The 16451-nt window shown below is 42.4% G+C and overlaps 1 protein-coding gene across 2 annotated transcripts in view; it reads right to left on the bottom strand.

The window, feature by feature from the left end:
* The window catches only part of grip1 (glutamate receptor interacting protein 1), a 305651-nt gene that overhangs the window by 162216 nt on the left and 126984 nt on the right, over positions 1-16451 (bottom strand). The window lies entirely within an intron of this gene.

The raw sequence follows: 16451 nt of genomic DNA, 5'->3' as shown, positions 1-16451 counted from the left end.
TGAAAAACCTCACAAAGATAAGCGTATACAGAGCCGTTGTCATACCCACACTCCTGTTCGGCTCCGAATCATGGGTCCTCTACCGGCACCACCTACGGCTCCTAGAACGCTTCCACCAGCGTTGTCTCCGCTCCATCCTCAACATCCATTGGAGCGCTCACACCCCTAACGTCGAGGTACTCGAGATGGCAGAGGTCGACAGCATCGAGTCCACGCTGCTGAAGATCCAGCTGTGCTGGATGGGTCACGTCTCCAGAATGGAGGACCATCGCCTTCCCAAGATCGTATTATATGGCGAGCTCTCCACTGGCCACCGTGACAGAGGTGCACCAAAGAAAAGGTACAAGGACTGCCTAAAGAAATCTCTTGGTGCCTGCCACATTGACCACCGCCAGTGGGCTGATAACGCCTCAAACCGTGCATCTTGGCGCCTCACAGTTTGGCGGGCAGCAGCCTCCTTTGAAGAAGACCGCAGAGCCCACCTCACTGACAAAAGGCAAAGGAGGAAAAACCCAACACCCAACCCCAACCAACCAATTTTCCCTTGCAACCGCTGCAATCGTGTCTGCCTGTCCCGCATCGGACTGGTCAGCCACAAACGAGCCTGCAGCTGACGTGGACTTTTTACCCCCTCCATAAATCTTCGTCCGCGAAGCCAAGCCAAAGAAGAAAGAAGACCTTGCCTACCATCTTGATCGCTTCAAAAAGACCTACTCCTAAAGAGTTCAAACATTTTTAACATTTGAAAAGAGCTGACTTGAGTCAGCTCTCCCTATGCTGGAAGAATCTCGTCAGCAGGGAGGTGGCAATAATCTGTGTCCTATTTTCAACCTGTTTCAATTGTATACGTAGCCATTTCATACCAAAGTAAAATACTATTTTAAGTCTGGGAAATACCTCATCAAGACCACAAAAAACACAGTCCAAGAAATCCTTTGTCCTCCTCCAAAATACGCAGATGGAAGGAGCTGTGAGGGGTACCTACTATGATTCTAACATTACGAACTTTTGTGGTTTGGTTCCAACTCTTCGGGGCATTTCCCACAACATTTAACATTTTTTTAGACCAATAAAGCTAATCTTGTTGCTCTTGGGTGAAGACTCCTATAGTCTTCAACCCTGCATTCTTGCTGGAAGTGTACATCTGTAGTTACAGAACATGGCCATGGGATCAGCTGGAATGTGCTCCCAGCAGAATACCACATGGTTCTGCAAAGGCCATGTCATGAACAATAATTTGGATTTGTGCAGTAAAAGGCAATGAGATCGAAAGAGAAAAATAATGCAATAATATTGGAAAAAAATATAATACAGAAAAGAGGGCAAAGGCCTGAAATTCAACTTATGACACCACGTTTACAATTGAAAACCAGAGCTGTAGACCCTTAACCTTGCTATGTGATGTGGCAGAGCACAAAAAGATGGAAAACATTTGTGAAAATCTCAAAGATTATACAAAAGCAAAGCTCGAGAAAACGGCTAAATTACTGCTCGCTCTATTAGACTGAAGGTTTCAGCAACAAATTCCATTTGCATAGCACCTTCATGCTGTCTCATACTGTAAAATTCACTGACAAAGCTTTTGGTCAAACAGGTAAAGTTTAAGGCTCACTTTAAAGGGTGAGAAAGGTGCCAATATTGTATTTTTTTATGCTTGTATATTTTAAGACAAGGTGTCAGAACAAATCAAAACTTTCTGTTATATTGTTGGCTTGCAAACTAGAACATCCCATGTTTAAAAAAAAGATGATTGATAGCCAAAAGATGAAGAATATTTTTTTTTTTTAAACATTGTTTTGTTGCAGGCTTCCCATTACATTGGAAAAATATTGATCTATTTTATTCACAAATCTTAGAAGAAATGTCAGAGAGAGATAAGCTGGCAGGATTTAAAATAAAGGAGGATTGAGTCTGGTCCCACAAGGGCAATGACAAGGCCAGAATACAGATAATCATCTTGAAAATATTTTGGTTCCATCAGGGAAAACAATCTTTAATGCTAGTTTCCAGGATGCTTTCATTACTTTTTAATTGCACTGGAGATCATTGAAATGCATTGTTTAAGCAAGCAGATCTTCATTGTATTTTGAAATAAACTACTGCCAATATCTGACTATCCCAAAGTGTAATATCATCAGGCAGTTAATGTTATATATGCTTTGCACGTAAAATATGGAAATTATTTCTAGCGGTTGTTTTGATTCCAACTTTCACATTGAAACCAGTTGGGGACCTGTTTGTTTTCGTACACATATTCAGAATAATATTTCTGTTCCATTGAATTATTTTAAGTACCGCATATTTTGGCATACAAGTCATGTCATGAAACCCAAAAAATATCTCAAAATAAGGGGGTCAACTTAAACACCAGATATACTTTTGAGAGCTTAAATTCAGCTCAAAATCCAATCCAAGCTGATCCGGCATATAAATCAACCCTTGAAAATCCCCCAAAAAACAACCACAACAGATTTTCATTGAGATTTTTATTGAAAACAATTCAAATAGCACCCTTCAAAAATTGTGATCAATGTCTGAAAACAACAATACATTTAGAACCCTTCAAAATCACTCTTGCTAACATCGTCTGAAGCAAAGATGGCGGCAAGCACATCCTTGTTTAAGCAGTAATCATATGGGTCCCAGTCTGTATCTGATGAGGTGGTTTCAGCTTCGTCCTCAGTGACCCACAATAAATGATCTTCTGTGTCATCAATTGCATAAGAGATATCACACTTTTTAAATGATTTTATCACGGTCTCTGCTTTAACTTTGTCCCATGCCTTGAGCATGAAGTGACACAGCACACATTGCCCTGCCTTTTGTAAACATCTTTTCTGCAACTGACATCCACGTATTCCATTCCTCACACACAGTCTTTGAATGGCTGTTCAAGCAGACATCCAGAGGTTGCAATATAGATGTCAAACCAGCCAGGATAACCTCCATGAAAGTATTATGTAGTGCTAATCTACTTTTAGTATTTTCAGTTAGGTGGCTTCAAAACATATCCCAGACCAGCAAATTCTGTTCTTTGGATAAAGTGCCTGGCCACCTGCTCCACACATTGTCTATCCAGAGTTTTACTCCATTTTCATCCATCCATCCTTTTTCATGAAAATGTACAAAAATACCTGCAGGGAATTTCATTTTTAGTTTAAATTTGCATTTGAAGATTACCATGGGTCTTAACCTTGTCCCGTTGGCCATGCACGATAACACCACAGTAAACCTGGTCTTTTCGTGGGCTGTACTTCTGGTTTTAACATCATTCCATTCCATTGTTCTGTTGCCTATCATGTCAAAATTTATGAGGGTTTTGTCCATGTTTCTGATATTTGCCAATGCAAACTGGTGTGTCTGTTGATTTTGTGTAATAAACTGGTGAAAACTTTCAACTTTTGGTAGTTTCTGTGCAATTTTTGTTTGTTGGTGTAATACCAGATTTTTCCTGTTCATGAAAAGATTGCACCAGCCTCCTGTAACCTCAAAATCATCACCGAATTCTGGGTGCGACTTGGCTGACTGCAGTGCAAACGATTTCAGGTGACTATGTAGCAATCCTGCCTCTGTTCACGTACCCATTCTGCAACGTGCTTTTCCAACTCTGGCCAACGAATGATTCCTTTTCTCAAAGAACATTGCCTTTTTGCTATGTTTCTTCCCTTCTTTCTTCCTCCAATCTTTTACCAACTGCTCATCAACATCAAATTGTCTCACAGCAGTGCAGTTGTTTCTTTTCTTGGCCATATCTATCACTTTCAACTTAAAAGCTCGCTTCATATTTTCATCATGTCGATGGACCGTCCATGACAGCAATGATCTCCAGCCAATGCCCAGCAGATCAATCGGCGCGATCCATGGGGGTCAATGTATACTCTGATCAAAGGCCCATCTCAGGCATCGCAAACTTTGAGGGTTGACTTATATGCCAGTCAGCGTGGCACCTCAAGTAGCCAGAAAATGGAGGCAGACATATGCTGAAATATATGGTACCTCCATCCAAATTTCACAATATAAAATCTAATGGACCATGAAAACTTGATATAATGGTCAGTGCCTAGTTGAAACATATACATAATTATGAGAAACAAGGTTAACATTTCACCTCAAAGGAAATGGATCAGAAACAGTTCTGAGAAAGAGTCTGCAATGTGAATTATTAACTTTACTTCTCTTTCACAGATGCTACCTGACCCATGTTTTTCCATTATTTTCTCTTTCCAAATTTCCAGCATCTGCAGTTTAAAAAAAAAATTACAGTTATGATACGAAACAGTACAGCACAAAACAGGCCCCTTATTTCATGATGTCTGCTACAATCATGGTGTTAACTTAGTCCAAGTCTCTTCTTCCTGCAAATCTCCAATCCCGGAGTCTTCCTATAAGCCTGTAGATGCACTATCAAGTCTGCATCCAGACAGCACCTTGCAGGCTCCTATCCCTCCCTGCACATCTTCTACCTCTCATTTAAATCCGTGCCCTCTAGCGATTGACATTGTTACCCTGGGGAAAAGATTCCAACTGTCAACCTTCTCCAAGCATCTCATAATTTTATAAACTTTATTATTAGTTTTATTATTAGTTCCAGTACATCTGCCCAGGAAAAAAGAAAGATCAGCTGGGTTTACTGATGCACATTTGTTACCCTTGTTGCCAGTTCACTGGATTGACAGAATATACCTCACATGAGATGATCTGCATGAAGTAACCAACAACATCAACCACAAAGGAAGACAAAAAAAAATCACAAATAACAGACAGGCTGGGACTCCACTCCAACACAAATAAGCATTTGTAACACATTCTACCTGTCCGAAAGTCCTTCACTGCTAATTATGTACTTTAGACATGCAGTGCTGTTGACGTGTGTCAGAAATTCTGGCACAGCAAATCCCAGAAACAGCAAAATGATGATGACTAAATACTTTTAAAATGTTCACTGTGACAGAAAGAGTAGTCAGGACACTTTAATGTTATACAGCCATGTAAAAAGCCCAATTACTGCATAGTGAATTACAACAAAATGGGAGATCAATTAGCATGAAGGCAGCGTGATAACACTGCTATGGAGATCAGATAGGCGCCTAATGGCTGCGGGGAAGAAATGGTCCTTAGGCATGTTGGTCTGTGTTTTAACACTTTAGAAATATGAAAGGATTAATGGTTGAATCCATTATTAATATTGAAGTTCATGTACTGAAATGTCATAGGAATTCAAAAGAATTTAATTGTAAATACTGTAACTCATACGTTGATGTAAAAAGTTGGTTCTCAAACATCCAGGGACCTGCGGAACCAACACAGAGCCCAAGAATCAGAAAAACAAATTTGCTTGAAATAAGGATTGTAGTAATGTTCTCTGAGCAATTTCATCATGAACCAAATATTTTCTTTCCTACCAAGCAGATTGTTCACTATATTACATTTTATGCAGGAACTGAGCTATAATTAAACTCAATCAACACAAGCAAGCTCCATATAATTTGAGAAAAGAAAGGGTACGTTCATGAAAAGTATGAAAATAGCAAGTTTATGCAGAGCATATCCAGAAAACTGTTGTCCTCAATTCTCCAAAATATGGTAACAGAACTTCTCTTTACATACTTCAAGATTCATTTTTCAAATATGGGTATATCTGGAAATAACACTGGACAACAATTTTTTCCGCCCAGAGGTTTGCTTTCTGAAAACAAATTGGGGATTTTTAAAGACAACTTACAGATAATTTAAGATTTGCTATATCATGTAGGAAGTTGGAGAAACATTAAATTTAAAAATATAGAAAACCATAGAACACTACAGCACCGAAAACGGCCCTTCTAATCTGTGCCGACCATCATTTCACTAGTCCCACTGACCTGCTCCCATTCCATAATCCTCCAGATCTCTCCTGTCCATGTATCTATCCAATTTATTCTTAAAACACAAGATCGGGCCCACATTCACATCAGGTGACAGCTCATTCCACACTCCCACCACTCTGAATGAAGAACTTTCCTCTAATGTTTCCCCCAAACCTTTCCCCTTTCAGCTTAAAACTGTGACCTCTCATATTTATCTCCCCGAATCTAAGTGGAAAGAGCCTACTCTCATCCACTCTGTCTGTACCTCTCATAATTTTGTAAACCTCTATCAAATCTCCCCTCATTCTTCTACACTCCAAGGAATAAAGTCTAAACACGTTTTATCTGTCCCTGTGACTCAACTTCTGAAGACCCAGCAACACTCTCTAGTAAATCTTCTCAGTACTTTTTCAATCTTATTGATATCCTTCCTGTAGTTAGTTGAGCAGAATTGCATACAATGTTCCAAGTTTGGCCTCCCCAATGTCTTAAACAACTTCAACTTCTCTGACAATTCATTTTTTAAGCAGATGGGTTCTCACGGTAGTTTTCATCTAGTCTTTAAAGCAGCTATTATGATGGGAGACATTAACTGTGAAACACAAAACCAGCAAATAAGCGCAAGGAACATATAACTTATTTGAAAATGAGTTTTGAGATTATGCAATTGCAACATCGTGCAACATTTAGTGCTGTTGTCTCACAGCTCAAGGAACCTACATTGAATTTTGGCCTTGGGTTTTATATATTGTCCTTGTGACAATATATGAATTCCCACTGCATGCACCCTAGTTTCCCCCTACATCTTGAAGACATGGTAGGTTAATTGGCTTTTGTAAATTATGTAGTGTAGCGGGCCGAGCGACCGCACGGTTAGACAGGCTGAATCGCCGCCCCAGTCGGGTGGTACAAGGGGGCGCAGGCCCCCCCTTCCCTTCTCAGGAGAAGCCCACAGTTGGCGACACACGTTGCCTGGGAGCTGTCGACACTTCCTGGTTCCAGATTAATGGGCAGGCAGTGATTCCGCAATGCGCTGACATCACTCCCTTGCACCAGCATGCCCCAGACAGGAAGTGGGTTGTCCCCTAAAAGCAGCACATGAGATTCAAATAAAGTCATTTACTGGTTCACCCTGGTGTGGACGTATTTCATTTCAGTAGAGGTTTTGTTAGTAGCCACTACAAATGATACAATAATCAAAGTGAACTTGATGAGCAAGAGAGAGAGAATAAATTGTAAGACTGGGTGGAAGGAAATGGAACTGATGGGATTGCTCTGGTGGACCAATGGCTTCCTCCTTTGGTGCAATATGTAGAAGTTCTGAAGCAAGATGTTAGCTGTTAAGGTAATGTAAACAAGTCCGACATCAGCTAGGTCTTATTCCCTCACATTCATGCAGTGTTGGAGCTGAACATATCCTCAGCTGAACACCAAAGGCAACTCCTCCATCATTCAGAAGATTATGGCTGATCTTTTTTTTAAATCTCAGCACAACTTTCCTGTACTAACCTTATATCCCTTAACATTTAAAGCCCCATTAATCTCCGGCTAAATATGCTAATTCAAATGATAGAACAAGCTCCTAAAGGCTGAAATCTTTAAAACCTCGTGTCCAAGAGTCTTGCTAGTTTCCTTTTATATTCCTGACTGTGTGACCAAGTTCAACTCCAACACAATCTGCAAACCTGTTGATGATGCCACCATCATTTGGGTGAACAATGGACAACGTTGAGTCAAAATTTAGGATAGAGATTAAGAATCTGGTTGGGTGGTGGCAGAACAACAATCTTGCCCAACGTCAGCAAGACTAAAAAGCTGCTGGTGGACTTCAAGAAGGGCAATCCAAGAGTCCACACACCAATCTTCATTGATAGAATGATGGTCCAGAGGGTTAGTGGCTTCAAATTGCTAGGTGTCCACATATTGGATGGCCTCTACTGGGGCCAACAAATTGAGTCAATCATCAATATCTCAGAAACTTGAGGAATTTGAGAATACTCAATTGAACTTCTACAAATGTACTGTGGAAAGTATACTCACTGGTTTGGAATCTCAGGTTTTATCCAGGAACACTAAAGGCTGCAGAAAGTGGCTGACTGAGCCAAGTCATATCCATTGAACACATCTTTGTGAAACATTGCCTCGAGAAGACAGCCAATCTCAAAGAACCATCGACCTCGCCAAGCTCTTTTCTCAATTCTACCTCAATACAGAAATGTGAAGTCATCAGAACATTAAAAAATAAGAGCATCTGGCCTGTCGAACCCGCTCTGCCATTCAATAAGATCATTACTGATCTGATGATAGGCTCATGTCAAGCTACCTGCCTTTTCCCCATATCCCTCAATTCCCTTACTATGCAAAAATCTACCCGATCTTGTCTTAAATATGTTTACTGAGGTAGCCTCCAGTTTCCATGGGTAGATGTCCTGGGTAAACTTGTACCTCTCACTTTGTTCGTTTTAGATTGGTCACAGTGTTTGAGCTACCAAAAGAAAACAGACACACGCCGAGAGCACTTCAGTTTATACAAACCTTTATTACAAATTCTAAAGCTGATATCAAATTACAATATGCAAGCCCTTCCCAATTATATTTATCAATGCCTGGACTGGTCCCAACCGCTGAGGTGAGGCAACGACCGCACATTTGTAGTAGGTTGTCGGAGCGCTGGTAGCAGCTTCTCCACCTCCCCCGAAGTTGGCCGGACTCTAGAAGTTCTTCTTCTTGCTGAGAGATGTTGCCACCTCTCGGAGAGTCTCAAACTTCAGCAGCGGGACCATGACTTATATTACCCAAAAACTGCTTACCCAAGCACCTATTCCCAGCACAAAAAGAAAGATAAGCGAGTAAGCTAGCATGCCAAGGCTTCTATCGAATAACACAACTTTCAGCTTATCACTTTGAATACAATGGTTTATTTTGCATCTCTGCCTGAAAGACTGTGACCAAAACAAGATTGAATGTTCTTGGTACACAGATGTCTTTTTGTCAGATAACTGCATCTCTGGGCCCCATGGTGGAATTTAGCTTATGTCTGCTGAGTCTCAAGCAGGTCACTGATCCTCAGCCTTGCAGGAGCAAAAAACATGGTTTAAATCCTCCAAAACAGTAAAAAATTCCATAGATTCACTATGCTCTGGGAAAAGCAGAACCCTCCCCATCTCCATCCTAAATCTACTACCCTGAATCTTGAAGCTATCTTAAAACTTACCTATTGCTATCCAATTTCCATAATTTCATGCTTCTGTAAGATCTCTTCTGAATTCCAGCGACTACCGTACAGTCCCAGACGATTCAATCTCTCCTCAGAGGTCAACCCCCTCATCTCTGCAATCAATCTAGAGAACCTCCTCTGCATTGCCAGTATATTCTTCCTCAAATAAGGCTAGAACAGCACACAGTACTCCAAATGCAGCCTTGTACAGTTACAGCATAACCTCCCTGCACCTCTGCGATTAAGAACAGTTTTCCTCCAACAGCCATCAGGCTCTTGACCCTCCTCATACCATACAATCACAACACCACTCTAAGATTGTCTGCATTGCTGATGCAGCTCACTGTTTGCAATAATGGCCAATTTTGGACATTCATTTTCTCTTCCTTTGATACGTATTATTTTTTTCCTCTTCTGACGTGTCATTTAAACAAATGGTTGAAGGTATGTTTTATGCACCTCGGAAGTAAGACTTTCATTGGATCAATACATGACAAACTATGCATTCATTCCAATCTATTTGTGCACTCCCAGTCAGCTCCTCAATCACTGGAAGTCCAAGACAATGATGACCAGTAGTTCTAGTTACTGCATCTGTGGACTGTGAAGAGTCATGATCAGGGGGCAGGGGGGTGGAGGATATGGCAACAGATTGAGGAAACCTCCTGCATCTGAATGCTGAAAAACAAAGGATTGGGGGTTAAGTGAGATAATCAAATAGATCACTGCTTGGGAACAATGTGCTGACTGGAGGGGAGAGGAAATATTCTGATGTTGCAACATTAATCTGCACTTTCAGGAGAAAGGAAAAACAGATTAGGCTTGGCCTGCGATGAAGTGGAGAGCCACAGTCAAACCAATTTATTGCACAGGACAGGAGAGAGGCAAGGCCTCAAGAAAGACAGCTCGCTGTCTGTCATCACGCAAATTTTCAGGCACATTAGAATTTCTGCTCTCTACTGATGGTTTCACACTTAATCGAGCCTGAGCAACATTTTAAGGGCGACCTGCTCAATATTTCCCCCAAAGTGTTCAACTGACTTCCTCCGGTCGATCATATGCAAGGCTTCTGCAATGTTACCAAATGAAGCATTCGGTGGTATGAGTGAGAAATCTGACCTGCAAAACCAAAGAGCTTCTGTTCAAGTATTTATCGACTTTGTCTGCTGGAGTGCTGACTAGATACTAAAATGTATCTCACCACAGCTCCTATCCTCCTTCGGACTGTCATCCAGAATGTGCATTCATGAATAGCTGCGCTATCCCCTGTGCTGAGAATCCTTGCAATCCATTAGGCAAATAAATGCCCTGCAATTCCTCACACCTCCCCCCCCCCCCCCCCCCCCCCCCCGAAGCAGACCGCAGTCAGCCGCTGTCATCCAGCCACCGCTCTTCCAACTTCAAACGATAAAGGTGGCAAATGCCACGGCCGGGAAGCAGGCGAAACTCAAGCTGACAAATGCACAGGGGTGGTGGTGGGGGGGGGGGGGGGGGGGGGGCTCCATTTCTAACACCCACAACCTTCCCAGGGCTTAGACGACACTTAAACAGCGTTCGGAGCCTCACAAATGCAGCATAAAATTTTAATGCCAAAACACAGTTGGCATCCCCGAGCACCGAGGCCAAATGACGGGGGGATGCCCTGAAAGGAACGACAAAGCAGTTACTCACTGTACCTTTTGGAGCTTTTCGCAAGATCTGACAGCGGCACTTGAATGAGACAGCTATCATTCTTCCTGGGTTGGTGACAGCAGCCGGCGCGCTCCGAGAATGCAGCAGAGAGAGAGGTTGCTTTGCCCCCCCCCCCCCCCCCCCCTCCTCCTCCTCCTCCCCCCGGAGACACAGGCTGGGCTGAAAGTCGACTTGGCCGATGCGCGCTGAGATCGGTTGTCAGTCACACTGGGCTACCTGCTTGCTTGCAGGTCAATGCCGGCGTGGCTTCTCCCTCTCCCTCTCTCGGCCTTCTTGCTGTCCCTCGTCGCGATGAAGCAGCCAAAGGTCGTGGTCATTCGACATTGGGTCCAGAAGAAGCATCAAGTCAAAGCCCGAGTTTACTCGTCCAGGACAGTTCTCCAGTGCTCAAACTGGGGGCTTGAAACTCAAAGGTCCGGCTTGTTAAATTCAGCTCCGCATCTCACCGTCTGTACCCCCTTCAGTGCCTGCAAGGGAAATCTGCAGAGCTCCTCAGCATCCCATCCCGACCCTATTTGCTGGGCGGCTTGCGCACCGGACCCGTCAGCGGTCGAGTCCGCAGCAGACGAGGCTGCCCCATCCCTGGCAGCCGAGGACCCGTCGCGGGGAAATGGTTAGCACCCAGGGAAAGCGAGCGCAACGACAGATGCCGTGGACTTGCATCCGGTGGGCTTGCAAATGCAGCCAGCGCTCCGAACGTGGACGGGGGGTGGGGGGTGCATGGAGGGTGAAGCGTCGGGGACCCCTCTCGCCGCCCCACCGTCTTCTTGCAGCCGGTGGGTTAGCGTCACGGGCAGATTCATCTTGCAGTGGAGTGCACTCAGAATCCGACATGACATCCCATCCTTCTGTCCTCGTAAATCAGCCGTGAATGACCCAGCCGTTCAGAGAGAGAGAGAAAAAAAAGCCATGTCTGAAAGTCCTGCTAATTAACTGCGGGAAAGCAGCAGTTCACTCAAAAATGAAAATGTTGGAACTCATTCATCAATATCCAGTTCCCCACCTCCTGAAAGAAACCAATTTTATTTTAATTGTTAGAATTTTTTCCCCCCAATGTTGGGAGGAAGATCTGTGTGCCAGAATGGAGAGAAATGAATAGTGTCGGGCTGAAACCCTGCTTCTGGTCTCGGTTGTTTTTCTCTAGATTCCCAGCATTTGCAGTCTTATTCAGGGATCTCATGCAGAGATCTGGACCTGAAGAATTTCACAGGCTCTTTTTAAAAAAAATCAAACAAGCTTGAAAAAAAACAAATTCAACCTTGCATCTTCCCCTTCTAAGTTGATTGTTTTGAAATATAGGGAGCCACAGATGACATTGGAAACCCTGGCAAATTTCTAGGTGTGAGGGAAAATGTTCTGCATCAGGGGACACCAAGTAGTGGACACAGCCCAGGTCATCACAGGTAAAACCCTCTCCACCCTCACTGCCATCAGGATCCTTGCAGCAGCAATCATCAAGGATCCATGCCACCAGCACATAGAAAATAGGTGTAGGAGTACGCCATTTGGCCCTTCAAGCCTACACCACCATTAATTTTGATCATGGCTGATCATCCACTCAGTACCCTGTTCCAGCTCTCTATACCCCCTGATCCCCCTAGTCACAAGTACTAAATCTAACTCTCTCTTAAATATAGCTATGGAACCGGTCTCAATCACTTCCTGTGGCAGAGAATTCCATAAATTCACCACCTTCTGAGTGAAAAAATTCTTCCTCATCTCAGTCCTAAAGGACTTCCCCTTTATCCTTAAACTGTGACCCCTGGTTCTAGACTTGCTCAACATGGGGAACAATCTTCCTGCATCTAGCCTGTCAAATCCCTTAAGAATTTTGAACGTTTCTATTAAATCTCCTCTTAATCATCTAAACTCCAGCGAGTACAAGCCCAGTAGTTCTAGCCTTTCTTCATATGCAAGTCCCGCCATCCCTGGTGTCAATCTGGTCAACCTTTTCTGCACTCTCTCCATGGCAATGATGTCCTTCCTCAGATAAGGAGACCAAAACTGAACACAATACTCCAGGTGAGGTCTCACCAAGGCCCTATACAACTACATCAATACCTCTCTGCTCCTGTACTCGAATCCTCTTGATATGAACGCCAACATACCATTCTTCTTTTTTTACTGCTTGCCGCACCTGCCTGCCCACTTTTAATCAGTGATGCACAGCGACACCCAGGTCTCTTTGCATCTCTCCTAATTGGACACCATTAAGATAGTACTCAACCCTCCCATTCTTTCCTCCAAAGTGGATAACCACACACTTATCCACATTATATTGCATCTGCCATGCATTTGCCCACTCACTCAACCTGTCCAAGTCACCCTGCAAACTCTTAACAGCCTCAACACAGCTTTCAATGGCACCCAGCTTCGTGTCGTCTGCAAACTTGGAAATGCTGTTTTCTAATTCCTCATCTAAATCATTAATATATATCGTAAATAACTGGGGTCCCAGCACTGAGCCTTGTGGTACCCCACTAGTAACTGACTGCCATTCTGAAAAGTACCCATTTATTCCTACTCTTTGCTTCCTAACTGTCAACCAATTCTCTATCCACCTCAACACCATATCCCCTATACCGTGTGCCTCAAGTTTGTATAGTAATCTCCTGTGTGGGACCTTATCAAAAGCCTTCTGAAAATCCAGGTAAACCACATCTACTGGTTCTCCCCTATCCACTCTACTAGTTACAACCTCAAAAAATTCAATAAGATTAGTCAGACACGATTTTCCCTTCATAAAACCATGCTGCTCTGACCAATGAATTCACCACTTTCCAGATGTGCCGCAATCACATCTTTAATAACTGACTCTAACATTTTCCCCACTACCGATCAAGCTAACCGGTCTATAATTCCCTGATTTCTCTTTCCCTCCCTTTTTAAAAAGTGGAGTTACATTAGCCACCCTCCAGTCCTCAGGAACTACTCCAGAATCTAAAGAGTTTTGAAAAATTATCAACAATGCATCCACTATTTCATGGGGTACTTCCTTTAGCACTCTGGGATGCAGACCATCTGGCCCTGGGGACTTGTCTGCCTTTAATCCCTTCAATTCATCCAACACAACCTCATAACTTACACTTATTTTCCCCAGTCCTTCTGTCACATTAGCCCCATGGTCCCCTATTATTTGTTGAAGATTATTCATATTTTCCCTTGTGAAGACCGAACTAAAGTAGTTATTTAATTGGTCTGCCATGTCCTTGTTCCCCATGACCAATTCACCTGTTTCTGACTCCAAGGAACCCACATTTGTCTTTACTAGTCTCTTTCTCTTTACATATCTATAAACATTTTTGCAGTCATTTTTTAAGTTCCTTGCCAACTTTCTCTCATAATTTCTTTTGCCTTTCCTGATTAATCCCTTTGTCTTCCTCTGTAGAACTCTGAATTTCTCCCAGTCCTCTGTCTTTCCTGGCTAGTCTATAGGCTTCCTCTTTCCACTTGATACTCTCCCTGATTTCCCTCGAATCTGTTCTCCTGCTACCATCAGGAAAGGGGTATAATTGCCACAAGACTGGGCCACCAGGTTCAGGAACAGCTGCTATCCCTCCACCATCAGACTCCTCAACCACAAACTCAATCAGGAATTTATTTAAGGACTCTTAACATTTGTACTTTATTCACTAAGTGGTAATTTTGCCACAGCAGGAAAAAGACTGTATGTACTCGGACAATAAATCTGAATCTGATCTAAAATGGATTATAAACGTTTCAGACCAATCCAGGGGTGAACATACTCAGATTATTTACCTTGAGAAAACCTGTGTACAAACTAGTTCAATGGATGGAAAAGTGAAGTGAGCATGAGCTTTGAAAAATGGGGAATGTGGGCTGAGTTTAGATGCTCTTTTGAAGACTACCAATATCTCCTCTTTGTTCAAGATGATGAGCTGCATTTCACAATTCTGGAGAGGAATGATCTCCCACATATGGAGCCACCTTTCAGTTTACTATGCCCATCAATAAAAATGAGTAACTTAGCTAAATCTGGCATCCTAACACTTCACCCATTGCCAAACAAGTCACTTTGGCCCTTTGATCACAGAAATATGATCAAAATTTCTGCCTCCACTATACTCATAGTTCTGCACAGATGAGAAGGGCTGAAGGGCCTGTTTTCTGTGCTATAATGTTCTAGGTTTCTATTTTCTAGCCATGCATTCCAGATCCCTTCCACAATCAGGGCAAAAAGAAAATCCTCATCTCTCTCTAATCCTTCAACCAACTCCAAATCTATGCCCCTAATTTTGACCCCTCTCCTGTGAAAATTAAGTCCTTGCTACTTTATCTCTCCTTCTCAACTTTAAGCATTCTCTCTGTATCTTTAGTTCCAAAAAAAAATCAGCCACAGCTGAAAATTTTCAACTGACAACTTTCCCTTAATTTTCTTCCTCACTCTTTCCAGAAAAAAATCCAATGTTTCCTGTTTTGAGCAGAAATTTCCACAATATTCCACAGGTGAAGAAATTTTCTGTACAATTTTACGATCGTTTCCCTTTCTCATATTCCGTACATGACCAATAAATGAAAACACCCTATCAAAAATACAAACCCTTTTGGCTCAAGATGAAAATAGTGTTCTGGATTTATTGCTGTTTAAAGCTTAAAGTTTTGCTTTCATTTTCTCTGATTTTATGAGGGGAACAAGAGGGGAAATGGTTGAGAACTAGAGCTCTTGTCATTCACAAATAAAATGGTTCTATATCAGTAATTTTTTTGAACTCTCATAACTGTGCACATTAATATATGAAGATAGTTTCCTGTGCCAACCTTGTTGTTGCATTAAAATACTGGCTGGCCCAAATGCCAGAACCCAATTATTTGCCCTTTTGATGCACTGTCCTCACATTGAGCTTGCCAACAGATTGATGGTCACACATTGGGACTTTAAATTAAAATCTGCCTCATTATTCAAAAGAAAATCCAAGCTGCCCATTCCTTTATTAGTTCCAGGTCACTGTAACAGACAAATACCCTGCACATTTTGTAGAAATGCATCATTTTGCACAAAAAGCTTGACATGAAAGTTTAATAAATTCTTCATTAAAACCCTTCCATCACGGCAAGCAGCTGTGCCACTTCACAGCTGCTGCCAGGGGACCTGATCTGAATTCTCATTGGAGTCTCAAATATTTTTTTTATTTGTCAATTCGACCCATAAAGTCGGCAATGGCATATTTTCTCTCACTATATCCATTCCATGATGAGAATTCATCACAAGCCCACAAACCCTGTTTCCATTTGACACATTTTCCTGCGCCAGCTAAATTCTAACACATCTACTTTGCAGACATAACCATCTTGCAATTATACTTCAATGCCAGAGGCATATCTCAACATTTCAAAGGGATGGAAGATATCCAAAAGACAATTGGCCATAGAAGGATTTGAAGAAGATGAAAATTTGTGCCAGGGAACCAATATTGTCAGCAGCAGGAGGTGAAGTGTGATCATAATTGATGCGATCTTCATTTCAGGCATCCACCATTCTGCACATTTCAATGGATAAATACAACAAAAGTTGATAGGCTGGAGATCACAGATACATGGATGAAGATGTCAATACCAGCTGAGTTAAGGATGATCAAAGGGCAATATTGATGTGGAAAAGGACTTTTTTTGAGAAGAAGCAAAGTGATCAGAAAAAGTAGCCCAGAGCTGAGAAGACATCAAAGGCTGAAAACAAT

The sequence above is a fragment of the Narcine bancroftii genome, chromosome 11 (assembly GCF_036971445.1).
Source record: "Narcine bancroftii isolate sNarBan1 chromosome 11, sNarBan1.hap1, whole genome shotgun sequence".
NCBI classification, from domain to species: Eukaryota; Metazoa; Chordata; class Chondrichthyes; order Torpediniformes; family Narcinidae; genus Narcine; species Narcine bancroftii.
The sequence above is the reverse complement of the archived record's forward strand: the minus strand, read 5'-3'. Positions and strand labels throughout refer to the sequence as shown.